We start from the raw sequence: 24,354 nt of genomic DNA, 5'->3' as shown, positions 1-24,354 counted from the left end.
TGCTAACTGAGCGGTTTCATTTCCTGGGCATTACCCACCTCCAAGGGGCCTGGCACCTGGGCGCCGTGATTTCCTCGCCCCGGACTTCTCACACTTCAGTGCGCTCACACGTCACCTGGGGCAGCTTGTTAAGATGCAGACTCAGACCCAGCCTCTGAGATCCTCAGTTCTGACCTGTTCCCAGGTGTTGCTGCTGCTGCTTGTCTAGGGCCACGTGAAGAACGAGGCCCCAGTTGCTAGGCTGTCTTTGTGATGAGCTCGGAGCACAGTGCATTTCAGCAGCGCTCCGGCAGCAGGGGTGGGAGGTCTCGCGCTGGGCTCTCCGGATTGAGCTGTGCTGTGAGTTTAAACTATCCACCAGGTTTTGAAGACTTAGAATAAAATGATGTAAGACATCTCTTTAATACCTTTTTCTATTCCTTACATGTTGAAATGATACTGTTTTAGCTATGCTGGGTAAAATTTTACATTATGCACGTGGACTGTGTTCTGCTTTCAGTGAAGAGCTCTGGGCTAGAGCTCTCCACCAGGCAGGGGCGATTTTGCCCTCCAGGGGATGTTTGCCAATGTCTGGAGACATTTTTAGTTGTCATACCTCAGGGGGAGGGGTTGCCGTTGGTGTCTCTGGCCAGAGGCCAGGGACACTGCTGCACACCCTGCAGCACATCCCCTTACAACCAAGATTTATCCAGCCCCAAATGTCCATAGTGCCAAGATTGAGAAATTCTGGTCTAGAATCATCCCCACTGTCTCTGAGATTATTTATTTTATGACGTATCCATTGCTTTTGTCCCCCTCCTAGAGTATGAGTGTCATGAGTTCAGGGACATCGCCTGCTCGCAGCTCCTGGAACAGCGCCTGGCATGAGGTAGGTATGACATTCCGTAACATGCGTTCAGCGTCTCTAGCTGCCTGAGCCGAACAAGTGGTTTGAATTCACCCGTGTAAATTCGCACAGGCCCACCGGCCCCGAGCCTCAGAGGCCGTGAGACCACTCTGCCCTGAAATCAAGCTAGGACACGTTCTAAACATCTTGGCGGGTTTGCGGGGCAACCGTACGTTCACCAGTCCATTGATGGCGGGTGTAGGAATTGACTCAGCAGGGCGGCCCGGCCCCGCCCTGAAAGGCCTTTCACAGACCAGGCTGCTTTGGTTTCCAGTGACTTTATTTACCACTTGGTGGTGGTGTCAAAGGCCTGACTCAGGCCGTCTGATTGGCTGTCTTTTCTTAGTTGCTGGGCCCACGGAAGCCCAGACCCAGGATTTCTAAGGAAGAGTCATCTCCCAGCCATCTCCCTTCGCACGAGGCCTGTGGGTGGGGGGCGGGGCGAGGCCAGCGGAAAAGCTCAGGTCCACCCCGGGCATGCAAGGTAACAGGACTGGGACAGATTACTTTCTCTTGTTCAGATATCTCTTTAATCTTCGCGGTAAAGTCTTGATAGCCACTTCTGGCCCTTCTCCCTTTCCCATTCATCACTCCCTGGGGTGGGCTCTGTCCTGGTGGAAGTCGGGAGTCTGGGCTTGGCCTCAAGGCTGGGCTGTGTGACCTTGGGGAAGTGAGGGAAGTGCTCTGGGCCTCAGTTTTCTCGTCTCTAAAATGGGGGGAGGGGAAAGAGGAGTAGAAGTTGTGTTGGTCTCCAGATGGTTCGGTGTCTCCCTCTAGTCTGCAAGAAAAAGCCCAAACTCCTTAGCCCAGCCCGGCTTTACTCCTGTCACCTTCCTGCCTCCAAGCTTCAGCTTTGGTGACCTGCCTTCAGTTTTGTTAGTGTGCCTTGGTCTCTCTCTTGCGTTCCGGTCTTGTGACCCGCTGTTCTGCCCTTCCGCGGAGTGTTCTAGAGTCGGGCTTAAAAGCATGGCCGGTGGATCCCACGGCACAGGCTGGCTGTGTGCCCTTGGACAAGTTGCTTACCCTCTCTGTGCCTCCGTCGCCTCTTCTGGCCAATGAGCATAACAGTGGTACCTGATTTACGGTCACTGTGCCCATTGAATGAGCTGGTGCTTGTTGAGTTGTTAACAACGGTGCCCCAAACCTAGAAAGCCACGAGGAAAAAGGTCCCTGCCGTTGTTTTTATCATGTCTGGAACGTGTTCTCGCTCGTGTCTCTGGAATCAGCTGAGCTGTCACCCTCTTCAGGGAGCCTTCCCTGATTTCCCACCTGCCAGCTGAGGTAGCTGCCCCTCTTCGGGCTTCTGAGTCACCCGACTCACCTCTGTCACCACCCTGTCGCCTGTGTGGTAACTCCTGTTTACTTGGCCTGCTCCCCTCAATAGAATGGCATTTCCTCTAGTCGAAAGGTTGGAAATGGATCACCTGCTGGCCCAAAACACAGGTGTGCCTTAGCTGGACTAGAGGGGAGTTTGGAAACATTTTCATAGGATGCTGAACTTTGGAAATAGGATGATTCTCTAAAAAATTAAGCCTATGAAAAAAGCCCCTTTAAAAAATACGATGATTTCACATAAAAACCGAGATTGCCATTGGACAATCAGAAACTCTGCTAACACGGCCACGGGCATCGCCTGCACCTGCAGGAGTGTCGCCTTCAGGCAGGCACCTGCTCGGAGTGTCCTGCAGGCTCGAGCCACCCACCTCGATCCACTCTCAGCCTCTGCTCCGGAAATAAGGAGGTGATACAAGCCTATGACCTAAATCAGGAAACCCTGGGGAGTGAAGGAGGGGTGTTGTTTATAACCACAGATGAGCCAGACAGCCCAGGGGAAACGAGCCGTGCACTCCCCCTAACTCTAGGGCACGGATCCTGGGCACCTTTGCGTTTCACAGCACACATTTCCTGCCAAATGAACGCTCAGTGAGTGCCAAGAACAACAACTAGCATATCTGGAGCCGTTGTTTAACACGTTCACTCATCCAGTCCTCCCGAGAGCCCTATGAGGTGGGGACACTGAGGCAGGATATGTTAGTAACCTGTCTCAACCGTACAGGTGGGAAGGGGGAACCCAGGCGGTCTGAGTCTAGAAGCCTATGTGTTGGCTAAATCAGTGGACATGCCTGCAAAAGAGAAGCTGCTCTGGGCTCAGCCTTCCTTTACAGAAGATGGACAGTTCGTAGGGTTCATGGTGCGTCTTTGCATTTGGCAAGAGGAGGCTAACTAGGGCACATCTGTCACTCGGGTGTCTGATGAGACATGACTTATAACTGAAGTCTCGCCCACACTCCCTGCAAACACAGGGCTTCTCCCTTGTATGTGTCCTCGGGTGCTTGATGAGACCTGACCTATCCTTGGAGCCTTGCCCACGGCCTCTGTACTTGACTTTTATAATTCTTGATACTCCTTTCCCCATGAGTATACGATTCCTCCAGTATATATGATCACAGCACATGAAACGAATGTTTTTTTGAAGGGAGAGATAGTCTGGGAATATCCTTTTGAAGTCCAGGAAAAAGGCAAATGTTTCTTAAAAAAAAGAGGAGAAAAGTAAGAGGGTGGGAGAAAGGGATTCTGCTCCCCAGCAAAGTGAGTGAAGAATTACAGGGCAGGCACAGCAGAGGGGGAGAGACAGGAGAAGGGAAACGGAACAGGGGCCCCCAGAGGCCCGAGGAGGAGCTGCTGAGGGAGAGACCAAGAAGGCAAGAGGTGGCAGATTTTTAAAAATTCACGGCGAGACCTCAGCAGCTTCAGGCTTAGGCAGCCACCTGGTTGGCTGTGCTCGAAAGAACGTGCCCTCATTGGGAAAGGGAGAAGGAGAGGAGACCCTGAGAAAGAGAGACCACAGAGATGCAGATGCCAGGCTCAAATCCCAGCCTGGGCCCCCCCTACTTTTCACCTTGGTTTCCAAGTGGGTGTTCCAGCCACAGGAGGGGAAGTGTTCAGACAGAGCTCGTCTGGTGGCGGTGAGTCAGGGGCCCAGCCAGGCCCTTGCCAGCCCCGGGGCGGGGGGGAGCCTCTTGCCCACACGCCTGGCAGCAGCTGCTGGGTGTTACCAGGAGCCACAAGGCCGCAGGGGCCTGGCAGGCCATGCAAATTCCCTCCAGATGACCCACGGCCAGGGGGTCCAGCTCCAGAGCCCTGTGGCTCTGCTGCTTCCATTCGATCTGGCCATCTTCTGAGTGTTTGCGATTTCAAGGTCAGCAGTGCAAGGGAGACAGGCTTGCAGGGCACGATCAGCCTAGCTGTAAAGGACTGTCACCAAACAGTTTATAACTCACCTCCCTTCGGTCGTAAGCCCTGAGAGGGCAGGAGTCCTGTTGTGGACCCCACTGCGTACCCAGCGCTTGACATGAAGGTTGGTATACAGGAGGTGCTCAACAACTGAATGACTTAGCATGCATTGAAATCTTCCTGCTGCCCCTGACTAGCCGTGTGACTCTGCCCAAGTCCCTTAGCCTCCCTGAGGTGCCACTTCCATCATCAGTATAATGGGATACAGCCAATAAAAGTACAGACTAGGGGCATCGTCCTCCTCCTGCTGTGAAATAAGATAGCGGCACGGGAGTGGGGTGCTGGGGGCATCCACTCTGTAGGTGTCTCTCAGATATGGGGGGAGGTGCGATGGACGAGACGCTTTCATGTTCGGAAAGTCTGCAGCTTCTGTGGTAGGTAGTTCCAGGTGCGTTGTACAGATGCTACTTTTTAGGAAGACGGTGTGGTTATGTGGTTGAGGCCTCATGTTCTGGAGGCCCAATACCTGGGTTCAAATCCTGCTTCCACCCCTCGCTTCCTGTGTGATCCCGGGCAAGTCGCTTGGTCTCTCTGAGCTTGTTTTCCTGTGTGTAAAATTGCGTCGTCGTGAGATTTCAAGGAGATCCATCCCAGACTGACCCTGGCACAGAGTAGATGTTCCAACATGTGTAAACCATGATCACTAGTTTCCACCCGCCAACCCCGTGAAGCAGACACGACTCCCCCCCGGGGTGCAAAAGAGGAAACCAGAGCCGGCCAGGTGGGGAGGCGGGCCTGACGGTGGAACCCTAAGTAGACGCCCCTGTCCCCGAGGCCCACCACAGCTGCCAGAAATACGGTGACGTATGGCCAGCTCTGCCTCCACCCGCTGTCCCCGGGGAGAAGTGAAACACGAACCCACCAGGGTAAGAAAGAGGAGAAGGAAGCAGCTGAGGTGAGGAGAGGCAAGTGGCCCCGAATCCTGTCAGAAGGACCGTCTAGGGCAAGGTCAAGTCCAGGTCGGTGAGAGGGTGGAGGTGGTGGGAGGATAGTGTGACAAGAACAGAGAGGGAAGTTGTTCGCATCTGGCTAGATACCTCAGCTGTGACCTCCTGTCTCTAAGGAGAGGGGTCCCTGCAAGATTTGCTTTCAAAACTCTCCTGGGAGAAAACTCATGGCCCCGATTCTTAGAAACTGCCCTCATCCCAAGACAATAAACAACTCAGCAGCTTTTTGACTTTCCAACCAGCACCCAGGGGTTGGCCTTCTGCCCGGGGTACCTTCAGCCTCTGATGAGAGCTGTCATTCTCTACACGTTCAGCCTCCCCATTTTACAGATGAGAAAACTGAGGTTCAAACGAGGCCTCGGGCCCTAGCTCTGCCATTACCAGCTCTTGGGTCCTAGTGGTTCACCAGCCAGGCCTGTTTTCCCATTCCTAAAGCAGAGGTGTTCAGGCCCCGTCTTCCCTTCCATCCTTCCTCTTCCCTTCCCTCCAGAGCAAAGGGTGTGGAATTCTAAGGCGAAGGTCACCTGATCAAGTGGTGTGGATTAGCCAACAACCCAGCCCTGAGGTCAGCCTCTGGAAGCAATTTAAGATGGCCCAGGGATCTGAGATTCCACACTCCCACAGGCAAGCAGAAGTGTTCCCTCCCACATAGGGCAGCCTCCCTTCCTGAGCAATTCTGCTCTGATTCTGTGGGTGAAGCAGCTGTGCCTTCTGCAGAGCTCCAATGCCAGGCTCATCGCAGGTCTTGGACCAGGCAGGATCCTCCAGCAGGGATTACTGTCCCAGCTTGGAACGAGCACCTTCCATGGGCCAGGCACCAGCCAACAGTAACCACGTCTCTCCCTATGCAGCAACCCTCAGTGAGGCAAACCCACACTTACCATACCCATTTTACACCCACGGAAGCTGAGGCTCAGAGAGGCACCTTGCCCAGGGTCACGCAAAAGCAGAGATTCAGACCCAACCTGGGTGACTCCTTCAGACAGAGCCGTTCCATTTACATCAACACCAAGTGATTGGATTATGCGTCATTTTCTTTCTTTTTTATTAAAAACATTTTCCCCCTCTAGTGACTTGCGTTAACCAAGGGAGCAAGGCGGTAACCAATGGAAGCATTTACAGATAACAGGCTGTGTCATCTGGAATTTGATTTAAACTAATCCAGTTTGGGGAGGGATATAAATCAAGCAAAACTGTCCACGAATTGATCGTTCTTGAAGCTGGGGTATTGGGTTGAGATTCTCTAGACTGTTCTCTCCCACTGTGAAGAGGTTTGAAAATGTCCATGATCATGTAAAAATGTCGTTTAAATTTAACATGTGTAAAGTAGTGAATTGGGGATACATTCACTACTGGGACAAGCTGTGTGCCATGGGGGCGGGGGGAGAGGGGGGCGTGTCGCCCGCCCCACAGCTGAAAGCATTTTAAGGTTGCCTTGAGAAGGCATTCATTACGGCCTCCTGGGTCTGCTCTCCCCGGACCACGAGGGCCCTCTTTGCCTCCGAGAGAACAGTCTGCCCCCAGATTGGCAGCCACGTGAAGACAGCATGTCAGGGTTCCTGCAACCACACTGCGGTTTTATGATGGAATTTGGAACCATAAGTGGTTCATGTTCAGCCAGTCAGGAGATCTGAGGAATCTCTTATAAATGTTACCAGCAAAGGCACAGTGGCTGCCTGTGCTCTGTGACACCCGGAAAATTGGAAAAGATGGGACCTCTGACGTCTGTGTGTTGGTCACGGGTCCAGAAGTGACCCCTCTCTGCAGGCTGCCGGGGGCCCCGTGCTCAGTCCTCGTGCCTTTTCCCACTGTGCCCTGGGAGCTCCACTTGTCCTTCCAGGCCCCCTAGAAACAAGGAGACCCCCCCTATCGACAGCCTTTCCTGTCTGCACCTGCTCCTTCCTCAGACAAGTGGAATCAGCTCTCCACTGGCCTTCATTATATTGAACAACATTCATTTATTCAATAATTATTTATTAAACACCAACCATATGTACTGGGGTTACAGCATAGAGTCAGTAGATAGATAGCATGTACAGCAATAAGAAACATGGTCCCCACGCTCCAGGAGCTTCTAATTTCATAGGGGAGAAAGGCAATCATCCACTATGAATACTACTAATTATTTAATTACAATTCTGACAAGTGTTTTGGAGAAGCCTAGGAGCTGTGAGGGCATATAAAGGAGAGCCTGGTCTGTTAGGGTGTGGGCTTTTTTGAGAGAATAATGTCTAAACTGAGATCTGGAGCGTGGAGGTATTCGATGTCCAAACAGGGAAAAGGGGCTGTTCCAGACAGAGGGAATGAAGGGCAGGGAGGCACGGCTTGTTGAAGGAAGTGGAGGAACGGTGTGTGGTCTCTGTAGTGTGGAGTACAAGGGGGAAGGAGGTGGTGGCAGATTAGGAAGGAACTTGAAGGCCGAGTTAAGGATGATGGAGTGCTCATGAGAGTGTGTGTTTGGGCGGGGGAGGTGATGTTATCCTTTTGAACCTAAGATGATCACTTTGGTTACTGTGGGGCTGAGTGGATCAGAGCAGGACACATTTGTGAGAATTAGGAGAAAGCACTCCACCCCCAAGGAAGACAGTTCTGTAGACCCATGCTTACAGAATGGAGCCTGGCCTGCTTTTCAGTGCCTACTAACTCTGAGCCAGTACCCTTGTGCAGTGAACAACCTGTACAACTGTACATAACGGCCATAGATATTGGGGAACAGAGAAATCAGAAGACTGTAGAACATTTGTTGACAAGTCTGCCTAGTCCACTGTAAACACCTTGACTTCTGAGTTCTTGAGCTCCACATTCATGTTTGCAGCTCCAGTGCAGGTAGGAGATGCTCCAAATGTTTGCTAAGTAGATTTTTCTTTGGCCATTTTTTTTTCTTCCTTTGACTTTCTGTCGTGTTATTCTCTTCTTCTAAAGTCGTAGTGGCTTCCTGTTCACACACACCTGTTAGGTGTTAGGAGGCACTGTGTCAGGCACTTTGCCTCTTTAGTCCTCCAAATATCTTCTCCTCTGTCCATTCGACAGAGACTAGGCCAGGGTCACACAACTAGGAAGGTGGACAGGGACCTTTCTAAATCCTTAACAGGCAGGTCATGCTGTGTGTGACTCTGTCAAGTTCTTGGGGCAGGGTGAAGGTGGGGAGCAAGGCGGCGGCATACCTTCTGGTAAGGATCCTTGAGGTTGAGTCTCTAAACCTTGAATCTTAGAATGTCAGTGTTGAAAGGGATCATCTGGGGCCTCATTTTACAGACGGGCCACCAAGGCTCAGAGAAGGGCTGGAAATGGTTCAATGTCACTGAGTTAAGTTAGAGCCAGAGCAGGACCAGGAACCAGGTCCCTTGACAGGTTGGGAAGAAAAAGATAGATATCAGGAGTAGAGATTAGAAGAGAAAGACCAAGGGAGGGATCGCCCTCTAGGGATGGTATCTAACCGTGATGGGTATCAGTGAGGTGGCCCGGGGTTAGCTCAGGACAACAGAGTCCTGGGTGACCGTGTGAAGGGGAAGAGCAGGCAGAGACAAGAGAACTTCCTCAAGGTCTGAGCAGGTCTCTAAACTGGAATCCATTTGGGTCCAGCCTGGCTTTAGACTCTTTTTTAAAATTTTTCATTTTTAAATTTTTTTTTTTTTTTGGAGTATAGCTGCTTTCCAGTGTTGTGTTAGTTTCTGCTGTCCACAAAGTGGATCGGTTATGGGGGTGGGTGGGATGATTGGGAGATTGGGATGGACGTATATACACTATTATATGTGAAATAGATAACTCACGAGAACCTACCGGCCATAGGCTTTTCAGACAAAAAGTTGATTTCTTGTTCTGGGCCAATGGCCAGGAAAGACTTTGCTGTCAGCAGGCTGCGGACGGCTGCTCTTAGGGCGCTGGGCAAGGTCAGAGAGAAGGCCTGGTTCCTCTTCCCAGCGCCTCCAGCCCAGGTGCCCTCTGAGGGCCCCATTCCAGTTCCCAGCCGCTGCCCGCTCGGGGTTTTCCTGCTTCTGGGTCTGCATCACAGCCCCTCTTATGTCACATTGCTTCAGATCCCAGTAAGCATTTGTCTGAGCTGGAAAATCCCTCAGAGCCCGCCCAGGCAGCCCGTGACCGTGACCGTAGCGGCAGGAAACTGTGACAGTGAGGCTCGCGGGGTATGAGGTTTATTCTTGGTGTGTGGTTGGGAAGGGCGGGGCTGCATGGGGGTGGAGTGGCATGGGATGGTCAGGAGAGAACAGCGAAATCCCAAAACGAGGAACCCCTCAGAGAATTTCCGGCCAGTTTTCCTTCCCCAAGTGGCCTCTGCTTCCAGCCCCCAGGACTGTCTCCCTGCGTTGGATCTTCATGGAGCCTCTTGGGGGAACATCTCAAGCCCCAGGGTCCAGCCCCTCTATTTTAAATAGAGCAGTGTACATGTCAGTCCCACACTCCCAATCTATCCCTCCCCACCAATGACAACTTTATTTTAATCCACACGTCCTCCTTGAGGAGCAGGTATTAATCCCGTTTTACAGATGGGGAAACTGAGCACAGTGTTGTACACCTACTCATTCATCCACTGACTCATCAGTTACTTACTGAGTCCCCACCATATTGTGCCCACTGTCCTGGGTGAGGCAGAGGGAGCCCAGAGTACAGTTCCTGCCTCAAGTGTACGCGTATATATTCTAATGGAGGATTCCAGCCATGAGCAAATAAGCCCGTCAACAAGGAATGTACCTGCAGATTGGTATCAGGAGCACGCAGCGCGAGGAGGTGGACCGTCAGTGGGGGTATAGTCGTGGGTTTTTTTGTTTTGTTTCCTGTTTTGCGGTACGCGGGCCTCTCACTGCTGTGGCCTCTCCCGTTGCGGAGCACAGGCTCCGGACGCACAGGCTCAGCGGCCATGGCTCACGGGCCCAGCCGCTCTGCGGCATGTGGGATCTTCCCGGACTGGGGCACAAACCCGCGTCCGCTGAATCGGCAGGCGGACTCCCAACCACTGCGCCACCAGGGAAGCCCCTAGTTGTGCTTTTTTGTTGTTGATTTTGGCCGCGCTGCACGGCTCGCTGGATCTTAGTTCTGCAACCAGGGATCGAACTTGAGCTCCCACAGTGAAAGCGCCGAGTTCTAACCACTGGACTGATGGGAAATTCCCTATAGTGGTGTTTTAGAAAGGATGCTGGGGGAAGGTTTTCTTCACAGGTGACATTTGAGCTAGCTTTGGATGGGTGAGAAAGAGCCCAGGGAAGGTTGATCTCAGCAGGACCAACAGTGAGAGCAAAGGCCCTGGGGTGGGAAAGGCCTGGTGGGTTAACGGGAGCTCCGGGGAGGGACTCATGTGAACAGGGGGGAATGTGGGAGGAGGGGAGGTGGGAAAGCAGGTGGGCCTGGGTCACGGCGCCCTTCCAGACCCCAGGGAAGGGATGGAGGCATCGGGGGCTGTCAGGGGTAGAGGATGGATTTTAACCCATAAATCCAAGCCTCCGTGGCCAGCCTGGGCTCTGCCCCATTAGCCCAGGCCTCAGCCTTGACTCTGAGCTAGGCTTGGAGGAGGGGGAGAGGGGAGGCTGGCTGGGACCCCACCTCTGCTCATGGTGTGTCATAGGACAGGCAGAGCCACTCCCCGTTTCCCAGCTTTGGAGCCTGTCGGGGCTGTGGGTTCCCCACTGAACAACAGGAACAAATCTGGGGGGCATCGGACAATCAGCCCTAAGGAAGGAGCCGCTGTTCCAACCCAGGACCCTGCCTTGCCGGCTGCCCCCAGACCGCTGGGCCTTCTGCCTTCCTGCACTTGCTGTTCCCTCACCATCGAGTTGGCATCGGCCCCACCTGGGTTCAAATCCTACCATCAGAGCCAGTGGGACAGTGAAGGAGTCATTTCGTTGCCCCCCTGAGCCTCACTTCCCTCACCTGTGAAATGGGCTCACACCTGTCTGCTCTCTAGGGCTGTGGGAGGACATTAAATCTGATGAGAGTGCTATTAGCAAACACGGAGAGCCTGCTCTGGGCCAAGCTTGTGCTCATTGCTCTGCGTGCGGTGTTTACCTTATTGTCATGTGCACGACATGGGGTAGGGATTGTTATGGGAGCCGGCTCTGTGGGCACACGGCCCGTGCGGTCATGCAGGGCCACGATACGCTTCCAAGGGCCCTACAGTGGGTTTTAAACTCAGCCATTGCTGTCTTGAAATTTTTAACAATTTTTTGACAAGGAACCCTGCATTTTCATTTTGCACTGGGCCCTGCAAATTATGTAGCTAGTTCTGACTGTTACGTATTCATTTATACATTCAAGAGATATTTATGGAGCCAGGCATGGCTTAAAGGCCCTGGAGAGAGAGGAGTGAACAAAACAGAATTCCCCACCTCCGTGGAGTTTACTTTGCATTACTTGGATCAGAGAGGGTAAGTTATTTGCCCAAGGTCACCCAGTGAAAAGGGGGTGCCCAAGTTACAACTCAGAGCTCTCAACCACAGTACCATTTCCCCTCCAGCCTAAGGCTGGAAAGTGTTTAACAGCACATCAGGCAAGGAAACAGCCACAGAGTTCTAAGCGCTTTAGATGTGTTAACTCATTGCAACGGCCTATTTTAGAGACAAGGAAATGGAGGTCAGAGAGGATGGGTCACTGGCCCAGCGTCACACTGCTGGTAAGGAGTGGAGCTGAGAAGGGGAGCTCAAGCAGACTGTCTCCGGGCCACGCTCCTAGCCCCTCCAGCACACTGCCTTTCGAAGTCATCACTCAGGAAATAGTGGCTTTTTGTAACTCTTTTAGTCACCACCATTTTTGTTTTTGTTTCCGGAGACTCCACGCAGCCACGAGGAGTGATCCCACCCAAAGTGACCCATATTGAGGGGATTAACAAATGGATGGGCAGATCCCTTCCAACGATGGGGGTAACGTCGACAGCTGCCCGCCTCCCCCCGACCCCAACTCTGACATGATTTATCACCGGGTCCTTGACATCCAACCTTCATTGCCTTGCCTTCAGCCAGTGATGAAACCTCTCCATGTTCAGGATGTAGAAAACAGGGTCTCACCTTCCAGGAAACAGGCCGGGCTGAAGGGAGGGGGCGCTGCGGGGAGCAGTGGTTCACAGCGATGGTTATCGCTCAGTACAGCTTTCCTTTTCCTCCCTCCGTGATGACAGGGTTTGTCCTAGGGGTGCCCTCCCCTCGAGGCTGTCACTGTTTGGAGGGTCTTGTCTCCCATGCTTAGGCTGATTTGAGGACCTGATCAGTCTGGCAGACCTGAAGCCCTGGGTGATTTCTGGGGCTCTGCCCAGACTCCCCACTCTCCTCACTGGTGTGTGACATGCTCTGTCATTCATTCATTCCTCAGCAAGTAGTTACTGAGTACCTGCTATGCGTCGGGTACTCTTCTAGGAACTGGGGGTACAGCAGAGAATAAAGCAGACAGAAATGCCTGCCCTCAGAGAGCTTATATTCTAGTCCAGGATATTGCCAACGGGGCCTTCTTTGGATTGGATGGCAGACTTGGGGAATTTTCCCTTCTTGGGCACTGGGTATTTTTTCACGCTTATAAATATTATCAAGTTTTGTCTAGGACACAGTTAGGGTACTTTTTGTTTCAGGTAGGAGAGTCAATCCGGCTCCTGTTACTCCATTTTTGCCAGAATCAGAAGTTTTTCCTTATGAGAAAGCCTCTAGGCCTGGGAGGGGCAGGACTTAAAAGCTCATCTGTTATTTATACCTTCATGTGAATGAGTTTCTGAGCTCCTTTCTGAAGCATTGTGGTTATAGGAAGTGAAGAACCGAAAGACGTTAAATTAGAATATAGGACTTAGGAGATAAATCCAGCAAGTTCTCATACAGCCATAATTTCATTTGAATTCATCATCATCTTGCAAATCTGCCAACAAGTCAGGTGCTTCTATGTTCATTTTGCGATGAGGAAGGTGAAGCCGGGAGAGCTTAAATGACTAGCTCAGTCACACAGCTAGTTAAGACTCACAGCTACTAACTTCTGTCCTCGAGCTCCTTCTAACACACTGTGGGTCAGGGGTCACCATGGGGAGGGGAGAGGGCAAAGGGCATCTGTGATCCCCAACACTTGTGCTGATTTGGTTATTTCCCATAACTTCTGCCTCAGCTTCCTAGGGGCGTAAGTCAGCACAGCTCGTGTTCCCTGAGCAGCAGCTACAGCTTAGAAAGACAGAAAGAGAAATCAGACCAGAATGTCACTTCCACGAGGGCAGGGGCCACATCCGTTTGGTTTACCCCGAGGGCCCCCATGCCTAGAACAGCACCTGACCCCTAGTAAGTTTTCAAGGACTATTGGTCAAACAACAGAACACGACGGAATGGATTTGGGGAATAAACAGACCATGAGGAACACCTGACTCTGTTGCCTTATCAGTAAAATGGAGACAAGTCTCTGCCTTTTAATGCTGTTTTGATTTTGTTGATGTATTGTATGCTAATGAGGGCAGGGGATTTTGTCTGTTTCTCTTCCACACTGCTGTGTCCGCAGCATCTAAAACAGTGCCTGTCGCGTAGTAGGTGCTTAAGAAATATTTGCTGGGTGCACAGGTGAGAGTGAAATAGCCAGGTTTCGGTGAATGTGTGGCACCGGGGTTAAGAGCAAGGAATTTGAAGTCAGAGCTGAGTTTGACTCCTGGCTCTGCCACTCACTAGCTATATGACCTGGAAGATGCCTGTGAACCTCAGTTTCCCCATGGCTTACACTAAGGAGTGTCATCGTCTCTACATCCAGGTGTCCTGAGGATTAAGTGAGGTTGTGCGAATAAAGTTCTTAACATAGCTTAAGGAGCAAAGAAAATGCTGCAAAGTTATAAAGTTCTCGCGTGTCTAAGAGGGAGGGTGCATTTTAAAAAAATATTTAAAACAGTTTTTAAAAATTGAAATGTAGTTGACGTACAATAGCTTGTTAGTTTCAGGTATTTTACATAATGATTTGATATTTGCATACTTCATGAAATGATCACCACGAGTGGTCTAGTAACCATCTGTCCTCATACAAAGTTATTACAATATGATTGACCATATTTCTTATGCTGTATATTATATCCCCATGACTTATTCATTATATAACTGGAGGTTTTTATCATTTAATCCCCTTCACCTATTTCCCCCACCCCTGAACCCCTCCCTTCTGGCAACCACCTGTTTGTTCTCTGCATCTATGGGCCTGGTTTTTTTTTAACTTTTTATTTTATATTGGAGTATAGCCAATTAACAATGTTGTGATAGTTTCAGGTGCACAGCTAAGCGCATGAGTCTGTTTTGAGGGTGCACTTTTTAAGGGTTGTTTTTCTCCAAAAGGACTTTTAACCCTTGGACTCCTCCCACAGACCCCAGAGGTTGTTCTCCTGAAAGATGAGGCTGCATGGAAAATAAATTCCTATCAATCTCCATTGACATTTTAGGTGCTCCTCAAGCCCGCGGGGCAGGGCCCCATCCTGCCTTACGCTGGCTTGATCCTGACGCAGCCAGATTCACCGTGGGGTCACCAGGCTCTGCTCGACTGCCCTGGTCTTCTGCAGCCCTTTGAAGTTGGGCTGTGTCTTTTCTTGTCTCGTGGTTGGCTGGGCCTCAAAGCTCACAAGCAGGCCGTTCCGCACCAGGGTGCAATGGGTGCTCGAGAGATCTCCAGCAGAGATAGGGAATGAAATCTAGTCCTCCAGCAAAGACAGCTGCAGATATAGTGACCACCCCGGGCTCTGCCATCCCCACTGAAGCCCTTCAACTCTCATCGACGGATCCAGTCCAAGTCTGGGTCTTGGCCCACTCACAGGCCAGAGTTCTCGGTCTTTCTGGTCTTAATTCTTTGGGCCTGTAGACGCCATAAGTGTAGGTCAATTTTTGGTTTAGCAACTTCAGTCATGATCAAGGGAAGATTCTGTGGCTTTGAAAAGAATGACCAATGAGGCTGACCTTCCTCTGGACGGCAAGGGTGAGGGAGCAGTTCAGAAGAGTAAATAGGGAGGCCTCTGACACCAAGGGGGTGGGAAGATGCAGAAGATGAAGTAGGTAGGGTGCTGGGCACAGAGAAAGCTCTCAAGTCCTGAAAACAATTATTACGCGAGTTTGAGAAGAAGGAGGTTCCAGGCCGAAGTGTCCATATCTTTCTTTTGACGTTCAAAAGTCCTACCCATCTTTATGGCTCATTCACAACCCACTTATTTGGAGAATTTTATGGAGCTTAAATTTCTCCCAGCCTCACTACTACATGGCTCTCCTCCCCTTCTGCTCTGCTCCACTGCAAGCTCTCCTTAAACACATGTATATAGGTGTGTCTGTAACTAGCTTGTGTGCTTTTGTTCATTCATTCAGAAACAGGCAGTATAGTCCAATGGTTAAGAGTGCACATGGGAACCGGGTAGCTGGAGGTCGCTCTGACAGTTAATACCTGTGTGAGTTCAGCAAGTTGCCCACTTTTTCTCTCTGCCTCAGTCTTCTCATCTCTAAAGTGGGCATAATAGTACCGACCTCATCAGGCTGGGTGATGGTTAGCTAAATGACTACCTACAAAGCATTCAGAACAGTGCCTGGCACATAGTAAGTACTCAATAAATAAGATATCATTCTTATCCTTTTTCAGCAAACATTTATTAAGCATCTCACAATGCCGTGTGTATAACTATTACTGGGCTCGTGGAGATAAAAGATATGCCTGCCTTCCTGAACTCTCACTTTAGACTCCACACCAACCTTTGGTAATTTCTCTTCTTTATCGGCAGGAAAATGTTTACTGATAAATTCATGAAAGAAGGACAATTATTCCTTCTCTGATCAGAGCTTGAACTGCCCATGGTTACTTTTGTCTCGTGTGCATTGTCTTAAGGACCAGAGGGTTTACAAAGAGCTCTACCACTCACACACAAAGTTATTTCTCCTCCCCTGAGGCTCAGTTTCCTCAACAGTAAGATGGGAAGTGGGTGGTAACTTCTGCCTTTTAGGGTTTGCAGAGCAAAAACAAATGAGGCAAAGCTCATGGAGGCATCCCAGAGCCCCAAATGCCTTGCATAGGATAACAGTGAGGGCAGCCTCTCACAGCCCCAGTGAGAGTTTCCTAGGAGGGCAGGGCCAGCTTCTTGGTCCCTGACAGGATAACACACACTAGGGCCAAGTGCAGGGTCTCTGTCACTTCATTAACAAACAGTTCACACAGCAGACCCAGTGAGAGTCAGAACTATCATGATTGTAAGCCGCAGAAGCTCCTCTCCAACAGCTTAGGCAAAAATAGAAATGTGGGGTGATGACTCTGGGGGTAACTGGTGTGTGCACAGGAAAAGCAGAAGTGCAGGCAAGGCCTCAGGACAGCTAAGGGGTTCACTCATGTGTTCTCTTGCTGTCTGTCTCTACCATCTTATCTCTTCTCTCTCTCTGCCTGTCAGCTCTGTTCCCTCAAACCAGCTCCCTCTATGTGGCAGGAAACATGGCCATCAAGAACATCCTGTTTCCTTAGAGAGAAACTGAATTTTCTTCCCTAGATCCAAACCAAAAATGAAAAAAAAAAAAAAATCTCATGGAAAGATTCTGATTGGCTCACCTTGGGTCATGTGTTTCTTCCCCGGGATCAATCAGCTATAGGGGGTGGAGGGCAGCAAGGGGAGACGGAGTTGCACAGCACAGACACAGACACTAGGGGCCTACCCAGCTATCAGGACCCCAGTCGGGGAGCCTCCACTTCAGCCCCTGAGAATGTCTGAGGCTGTCCTCTTACCACACTTAGCACTTTGACTGTGCCCTGACCTGAATGCATGTCATTTCCCCCAGTAGATTATAAGCTCCACAAGAACAAAAATGATATTGGATACTCCTTTTTCTCTCTTCCCTCTCACACATAGGATGGCAACCTTAAGCACACTGCTAGTCACATGGTCATGGAATGTCCCAGATAAGAGATCACAGAACTAAGGCACAGAGACAGAAAGCAATTTGCCCAAGGTAACACAGCTCAAAGTAGATGCCAGGTCACCTGCCCTGCGATTTCTGATAGCTTTCTCTCTCTCTTAGGGTTAAAGGCTCCAATCCTCATTCTTACAAGCTCAGTCACTTCCTCCCTCTCCAGGCTTATCTCATACACTCTATAGATCTTCAAGGTGGTTATTATTTTTATTGCTATCCCTATCGTCGCCAGAGGCACCCACACTGATCCACTTCCCTCTCATTAGAGATAAAGGAATTTCTGACTCTGCATTCCAGCCAGGGGTAACTTCTTTCTCAAATCTGCCTCACCACCCCCTACCTTCAGAGCTTTTGCACTTGGAATTTCCTCTGCCTGGAACACACCTTGCTAGGGCTGCTGTAACAAAGGACCACAGACTGGGTGACTTAGACAACAGAAATGTATGGTCTCTAGTTCTGGATGCTGGAAGTCTGAGATCAAGGTGTCAGCAGGGTTGGTCCCTTCTGTTCCAGTCCTCTCCCCCAGCTTCGGGTGACTTGCTGGCCATCTTTTATTCCTTGGCCTGTAGATTCCTCCCTCTGATCTCTGCCGTTATCTTCACATGGCATCCTCCCTGTGTCATATCTGTCTCCATGTCCAAATGTCCCCTTTTGATAAGGACATCAGTCACATCGGATGAGGGCCCACCCTCATGACCTCATGTTAACTTGATTACCTCTGTGAAGACCCCTGTTTCCAAATTAGGTCACATTCTGAGGTGTTGGGATGTTAGAACCCGAACCTCTCTTTGGGGGGGACACAGTATAACCCATAACAAACACCATTTTTCACCCCCTTCCCACACAACAAGACATCCTCCTTATCCGTCCCATCTCAGGTGAGCCTTCTCTGAACACCGCAGACCTCACCCGGCCCTGCTGTCTGCCCTCGTGTATTCTTCCTTGCTATTTGTTGTGGATGGCTGGTATCTGCTTGTGTTGTGATCTGGTCAGTACTTGTGTCTCCCTCAGATGCTCCTCTTCGTGGGGGCAGGAGCATGACTGTGCTGTGCACCACTGCAGCCCCAAAGCCCAGAACCTGACTGTCAGTAAAGGGTATCGGTAAATGCCCATGGCCTGAATGAATGAACGATAGAGAGGTTAAGCTTCACTAATCACAAAAGCAAAGAGAAGTTTCTAAGCAAGGCCCTCAGAGTCAGAGAGATTAGTATTTCCTCTGGAGAGAAAGAATTTGCTCCAGAATCCACCAAGGGCCAAAACCCTGCCCTCACCTCTTGACTAATGGTCATGGCCTCTCCCTCCTACCCCACCATCCTGGGAGAATCCACTCAGCATAGCTTTGCAGGGAAGGCCTCAGGAACCTCGGGGAAGCTGGAGGTGAGTCAGAAAGGCTGGTTAAGTGAACAGCTCTGAAACCTGACCCTTGGCATGGAGCTTGGGGGAGGCGGGTTCGCAGAAGGTAACAGCGCTTGCTTTAAAATTCAAGGGGCCCGAGGGAGCATCATCTTGCAGAAAAGCACTCTAGTTGGTAAGGGGCCAAGTGTGGCCCAAGCTCCAGGTACCCGGGGTTGCTCTCCCACCACTGCCTGACAGCGTGGACGTGGTTGGGTCCAGCCCTCCCCGCGGGGCTGTCCTGCACTCACCTGTGTCGGAGATGCAGCTTTAAGCTTTGTGGCCTCTGCTCTCCCTTGTGTGGGTGGAGAGACCAGGTGGATACGTCGAGAGACCTTCATCTGGCTCAATTGAAGCAACTCGAACTACTGACCCATAAAGGAATTCCAGCCCCCGGGCTTCCCAGGACCCCTGGGGAACACCTCGTAGGCAGTAGAATCCCAAAGGGAAAAAGGAAGGCCTCCCTAAACCTAGCTCAGGACGAGGGCCAAGCTGGAAAAAGTGACTTGCAGGCCAGTCACCACGTTTTTCCCCAGTGAAAGGCTGACTCATTGCAACAGGCCTGGACTGGCTGGGACTCGAGCCGGTGGCTTGGAACATGCCTGGGCAGTGAACGCCTTGTCTAAAGGCTGGGTGGTGAGAAGCTGCGGGTCAGGGGAGCTGAGGCCGCGGCCCTGGGGAGCACCCGCACGCAGCCTGGGAGCCCGGGGGAAGCAGGGGGAGGGGGGGTCCCTATTTTCCCTCCCCCTCAGACTCTTGGGGGCCTGGCATAGCACAACAGGAGCTGGGTAAGGTCTGGAGGGGCCCTAAGACCCCAGGGGAATTGAGTCCTAATGTCCTAAGACATACGTGTTATGGTGTTTCCTGCCGATAGGACATGCAAACAGAAAACAACACTAAACTTAAATGTAGAGAAAACGAATAAGGTCTTGGTTTGCTTCATGAGCATTCATCCCCAGGCTTTCCTTTGAAATATCAAAGTGGAATTATTTTCCAGCAATGGGGAAGATGGAAGGGAACTGGGCTGCTTTCCTAGTGCCCTGGGCACACGCTCAGTCTGCCCTTGGGGTGGTTTGGCGTGATGCAGAGTGCGGAGTTTGACTCCGATGGGCCCCCCAGACCCTCTTCCCTCCTCATGCCACTGTCCATGTTGATATCCAGGGCTTTTCGGCAAGGACTTTTGAGCCATGCGTTGGTTTAAATCCTGGCTGTGCCGTCTGCTTGCTGTGTGACCTTGGGTAAGTCACTTGACCTCAAGGGACTAAATTTCTGTACATGTCAAATGGAAAGTACACAGGATAAATGCATGCATAGTGCCTAGCGCGGCACATAGCATGGAGTCTGGCTTATATACAAGATCTCTTCCAGCTTCTCCATTTATGCCCTACCAAGCTGCTTTTTAGGAAAAAATGGTGTCAGTCATTCACACTTTAGTGTGAATAAGCCCCTGTCAGTGTCATTCCTTCTTTCCATTTATTTACTCAACAAATGCCAGGTACCTGCCTGGTACCTCATTGGAGCGAGGGGCTACTACTCTATGTACAGATTTTTCTTTTTATCCTCACAACAGTCTCTGCAAGATCACTAATATCCCCATTTGGTGGTGGAGGAAACTGAGACTCAGGGAGGTGAAAGAACGTTCCCAAGCTCAGACAGCAGAGCCTTGTTCATTCAGGAAACATTGACTGAATTTCTGCCCTGTCTCAGAATGGGGACTAGGGGCACAGCAGGCAGTGAGTCACGCCCCCATCTTAAGACCCTCATGGGCTACTGGCTGTATCTGCACATTTCTGTCATCACTCTAATTGTTAAAGTCCCTAAAAACCTTGTGCATGTGGTCAGGGAGCGCCTTCCCCTTCCCTCCAATTGCCTGTCACAGGGAGTTGCCTTCTTCCTAGTGTGTAGGACTGGCCCTGCCCAAGGCTGAGCTGCCAGATCAAGAAAGCCTCCTGCCTTTTCTTTCCACATCATTTTCTGGGGCTCCGTTGAGTAGATTTCCAAGACTACTTCAGAATTCCGTTCTTCTCCCTTCTTTTGCACTTCACGAAATAATATATATTACAGAAATAACACATGTTCATTGTAAGAGAGAGAGAGAGACAGAAGAAAATAAAATAAAGAAAAGCAAAAATTTTCAAAGTAACAGTAACTCCAAGTCTTGCTGAGACGGTTAAAATTTTGTGGTATTGTCTGCCAGACCTTTCTCTTATGCAATTAGAATATAATTAATAGTGATAATGATAACACTAATTTTAACTAACCCTGACTTGAAGCTTCCTCTGTACCAGATACCGTTCTAAGCACCTTAAAAATTTTAACTCATTTATTCCTCACAATAGCTCAGTGAGCTGATTATTACTGCCCTCATTTTACAGGTGTGGAAATTGAGGCAGAGAGAGAGAACATTTAAAAGTGTACATGTTACTCTCTTGTTCTAAAATGGGAGCATTCTGAAAGCACTGTTTTGTGACCTACTTTTCTCCCCTTAACAATTAGAAATTTACCTTCTCAATTGTACTTTTTCATGACTCTTTAGCATTCCAACCTTCATGCATACCATGAATTATTCAACCAGTGTCCTGTAGGCCACTTTTCTGATTTTCAAGGTTTTTTTTAAACTATGAATGACACAGAGATGTCCATCTTTGTAGCTTAATCTTTTTTTTTTTTTTTTTTTTGCGGTACACGGGCCTCTCACTGTTGGGGCCTCTCCCGTTGCGGAGAACAGGCTCCGGACGTGCAGGCCCAGAGGCCATGGATCACGGGCCCAGCCGCTCCGCGGCATGTGGGATCCTCCCGGACTGGGGCACGAACCCGCGTCCCCTGCATCGGCAGGCGGACTCTCAACCACTGTGCCACCAGGGAAGCCCTGTAGCTTAATCTTTGAAAACTTGATGAATCCCTCCCTGTGATAACTCCTGGAAGTGGAATCACCTCGTCTCGAGACATACTTGTTCCAAGGCTTCTGGCGCCCCTTGCAAGTTTTCTCCCAGAGCAGTAAGACTCCTGGGAGGCTAAAGGGATGTGAACCGTCACAGCCCCATGGAGGACAGCTTTGGTGATACCCATCAGAATGACAGATGCTCATGCTATGACCCAGCAGTCCCACTTCTGGGAGTTTATCCCATAAATATCATTATACACATACAAAGTGACATCCATATGTTACAATTAGTCATTGCAGCCCTGTTGGTAATAGTGAAGGGTCAGAAGTAACCCAAATGTCCGTAATAAGGAACTGATCAAGTAAATGACAGTATATCTATACAGTGAAATCATATGCAGTTGTAAAAAGAATTCCAAGCCTTTCTATGTATTCATGGGAATAGCTCCCCAAGATATCATAGGTTAAAAATAAGTGCAGGCTACTTACAATAGCCAGGACATGGAAGCAACCTAAGTGTCCGTGGACAGATGAATGGATAAAGAAGATGTGGCACATATATACAATGGAATATTACTCAGCCATAAAAAGAAACGAAATTGAGTTATTTGTAGTGAGGTGGATGGACCTAGAGTCTGTCATACAGAATGAAGTAGGTCAGAAAGAGAAAAACAAATACCATATGCTAACACATATATATGGAATCTTAAAAAACAAAAATGTTCTGAAGAACCTAGGGGCAGGACAGGAATAAAGACATAGACGTAGAGAATGGACTTGAGGACACGGGGAGGGGGAAGGGTAAGCTGAGACGAAGTGAGAGAGTGGCATTGACATACATACACTACCAAATGTAAAATAGATGGCTAGTGGGAAGCAGCCACATGGCACAGGGAGATCAGCTCGGTGCTTTGTGACCACCTAGAGGGGTGGGATGGGGGGGTGGGAGGGAGACATAAGAGGGAGGAGATATGGGGATATATGTATACGTATAGCTGATTCACTTTCTTATACAGCAGCAACTAACAAAACAATGTAAAGCAATTATACTCCAATAAAGATGTTAAAAAAAGGTGCAGGGAGAGACAAATTAAAGGTATGGGTCTATCAGATACAAACTACTATGTATAAAATAGATAAGCAACAAGGATATTTTGTATAGCACAGGGAATTATAGCTATTATCCTATAGTAACTTATAATGGAGTATAATCTGCAAAAATGCTGAATCACTATGCTGTACACCTGAAAATAATATAATATTGTAAATCAACTATACTTCAATTTAAAAAATGTGTGTAGAATGATGTAAATAGCATGCTATTTTTGTATGAAAAAAGGAGGCAAGTGATAGCCCTCATTTGTAGTTGCATGTATAAACACTGATAAGCTCTAACATAAGTTAAAACAGTACCTACCTGCCTATTTATGGTGATTTTGGCTGGGCCAGAGAGATCAAGATTAAAGAGAACGAATCAAGACAGGAGAACAGTTTTTTTCACTGATCACTTTTTGTGCTTTCAGATTCTGAAACTATGCTGTACGTCTATTCAGAAAATTCTAGCTCTTAAAATTTCCCTTCCGGTATTGTTAAATTTTTTTTAGGTATGATAATGCTATTGTAGTAATTTTTTAATGGCATACTTACTTTTGAGAGATAGTGAAATATTTACAAATGAAATTATATAATGTCCCGATTTCCTTCAAAATAATATTTGAATGGAGGAAGCAGGATAGTATATATATTACAGATGAAAGTGATTGGACGTGCATTGATGACTGTTCAAGCTGAAAAGCTGATACGTAGAGGATTCATTATGCTCTTCTGTTTACTTAAAGAAAGAATTTATTGAGGTGAAATTCACATAAAATCAAGCACCTTAAAGTGAACAGTTCAGCGGCACTTAGTACATTCGCAGCGTTGTGCAACCACCACCTCTGTCTAGTTCCAAAACGTTTCCATCGCTTCAAATTAAAACCCTGTACCATTAAGCAATTTCCCCCCATTTCTCCGTCCTTCCAGCTCCTGGCAGCCATCTGTCTGTGTCCTGTCACTTATCTATTGTGGACTTATCTATTCTTGATATCTCCTATAAATGGACTCATAGTATTTGTGACTTTTTTGTCTGGCTTCTTTTACTGAGCATCATGTTTTTGAGGTTCGTCCATGTCGTAGTTTGTGTCATGCTACGTATACACACTGTAGTGTAGAGCGTGTAGTACTGCATTTCTTTTTAGTCCTTTGCGTGTATATACCGCATCATGTTTATCCGTTCATCTGTTGACGAACGTTTGGGCTGTTTCCACTTTTGGGCTATTGTGAATAGTGCTATGAGGAGCGTGCTTGTACGTGTCCTTGTCAGGGTACCTGTTTTCAGTTTTCTGGAGCGTATACCTAGGAGCACAACTGCAGTTATACGGTCATTCTATGTTTAACTCTTTGACGCGTCACTCAGCTGTCCTCCCCAGCAGCCGAACCATCTTACGTTCCCACCAGCAATGTAGGAAGGCTCCAATTTCTCCACATCCTCGTTAACATGTTTTTTCTTTATTGTAGCCATCGTGGTGGGTGTGAAGTGGCATCTCATTGTGGTTGTGATTTGCATTTCCCTGATGACTAATGATGTTGAGCATCTCCTCATGTGCTTCTTGGCCGTTTGTACATCTTCTTTGGAGAAATGTCTGTTCAAGTCCTCTGCCCATTTTAAAATTTGGTCATTTGTCTTTCTGTTGTTTCTGTCTACTTTCTTATATGTCTTAAATTCTCCACAGTAAAAAAAAAAAGGTACAAAAATATTAGACATTTTATTAACAACTTTAAGAAACACACATCTCCCCTCCCCCCCCCTCCAGGAAAAGTAGTAGTTTTTCCTCCTTTTTCCCCCAGTTGAATTCCCCAGAGATCCCTATCTCCATATACCATAATGTGGTTTCCAAAAAAACCGTATTTGCTCTTCAAACAAATAAACAAGCACAGGTGTCTTCCCTTTCACCCTCTTACAGGTAGGTGCAGGGTGGAACAGCAGGGCTCTCAGGAGTAGCCGAGGCTGGCTGTCCCCATCACTTTGGCCACAGCCTGAGGCCAAGC

At 49.2% G+C, this 24,354-nt stretch overlaps 1 long non-coding RNA gene across 1 annotated transcript; it reads left to right on the top strand.

The window, feature by feature from the left end:
- The first annotated feature begins 329 nt into the window (after positions 1–329).
- Positions 330–24,016, top strand: LOC138414189 (uncharacterized). The gene is made up of 3 exons (XR_011246629.1): positions 330–387; positions 803–868; positions 23,824–24,016. It is a non-coding gene; the product is annotated as an uncharacterized lncRNA (long non-coding RNA).
- Positions 24,017–24,354: the final 338 nt, after the last annotated feature.

This window comes from Delphinus delphis, chromosome 10, assembly GCF_949987515.2.
Source record: "Delphinus delphis chromosome 10, mDelDel1.2, whole genome shotgun sequence".
NCBI classification, from domain to species: domain Eukaryota; kingdom Metazoa; phylum Chordata; class Mammalia; order Artiodactyla; family Delphinidae; genus Delphinus; species Delphinus delphis.
The sequence above is the reverse complement of the archived record's forward strand: the minus strand, read 5'-3'. Positions and strand labels throughout refer to the sequence as shown.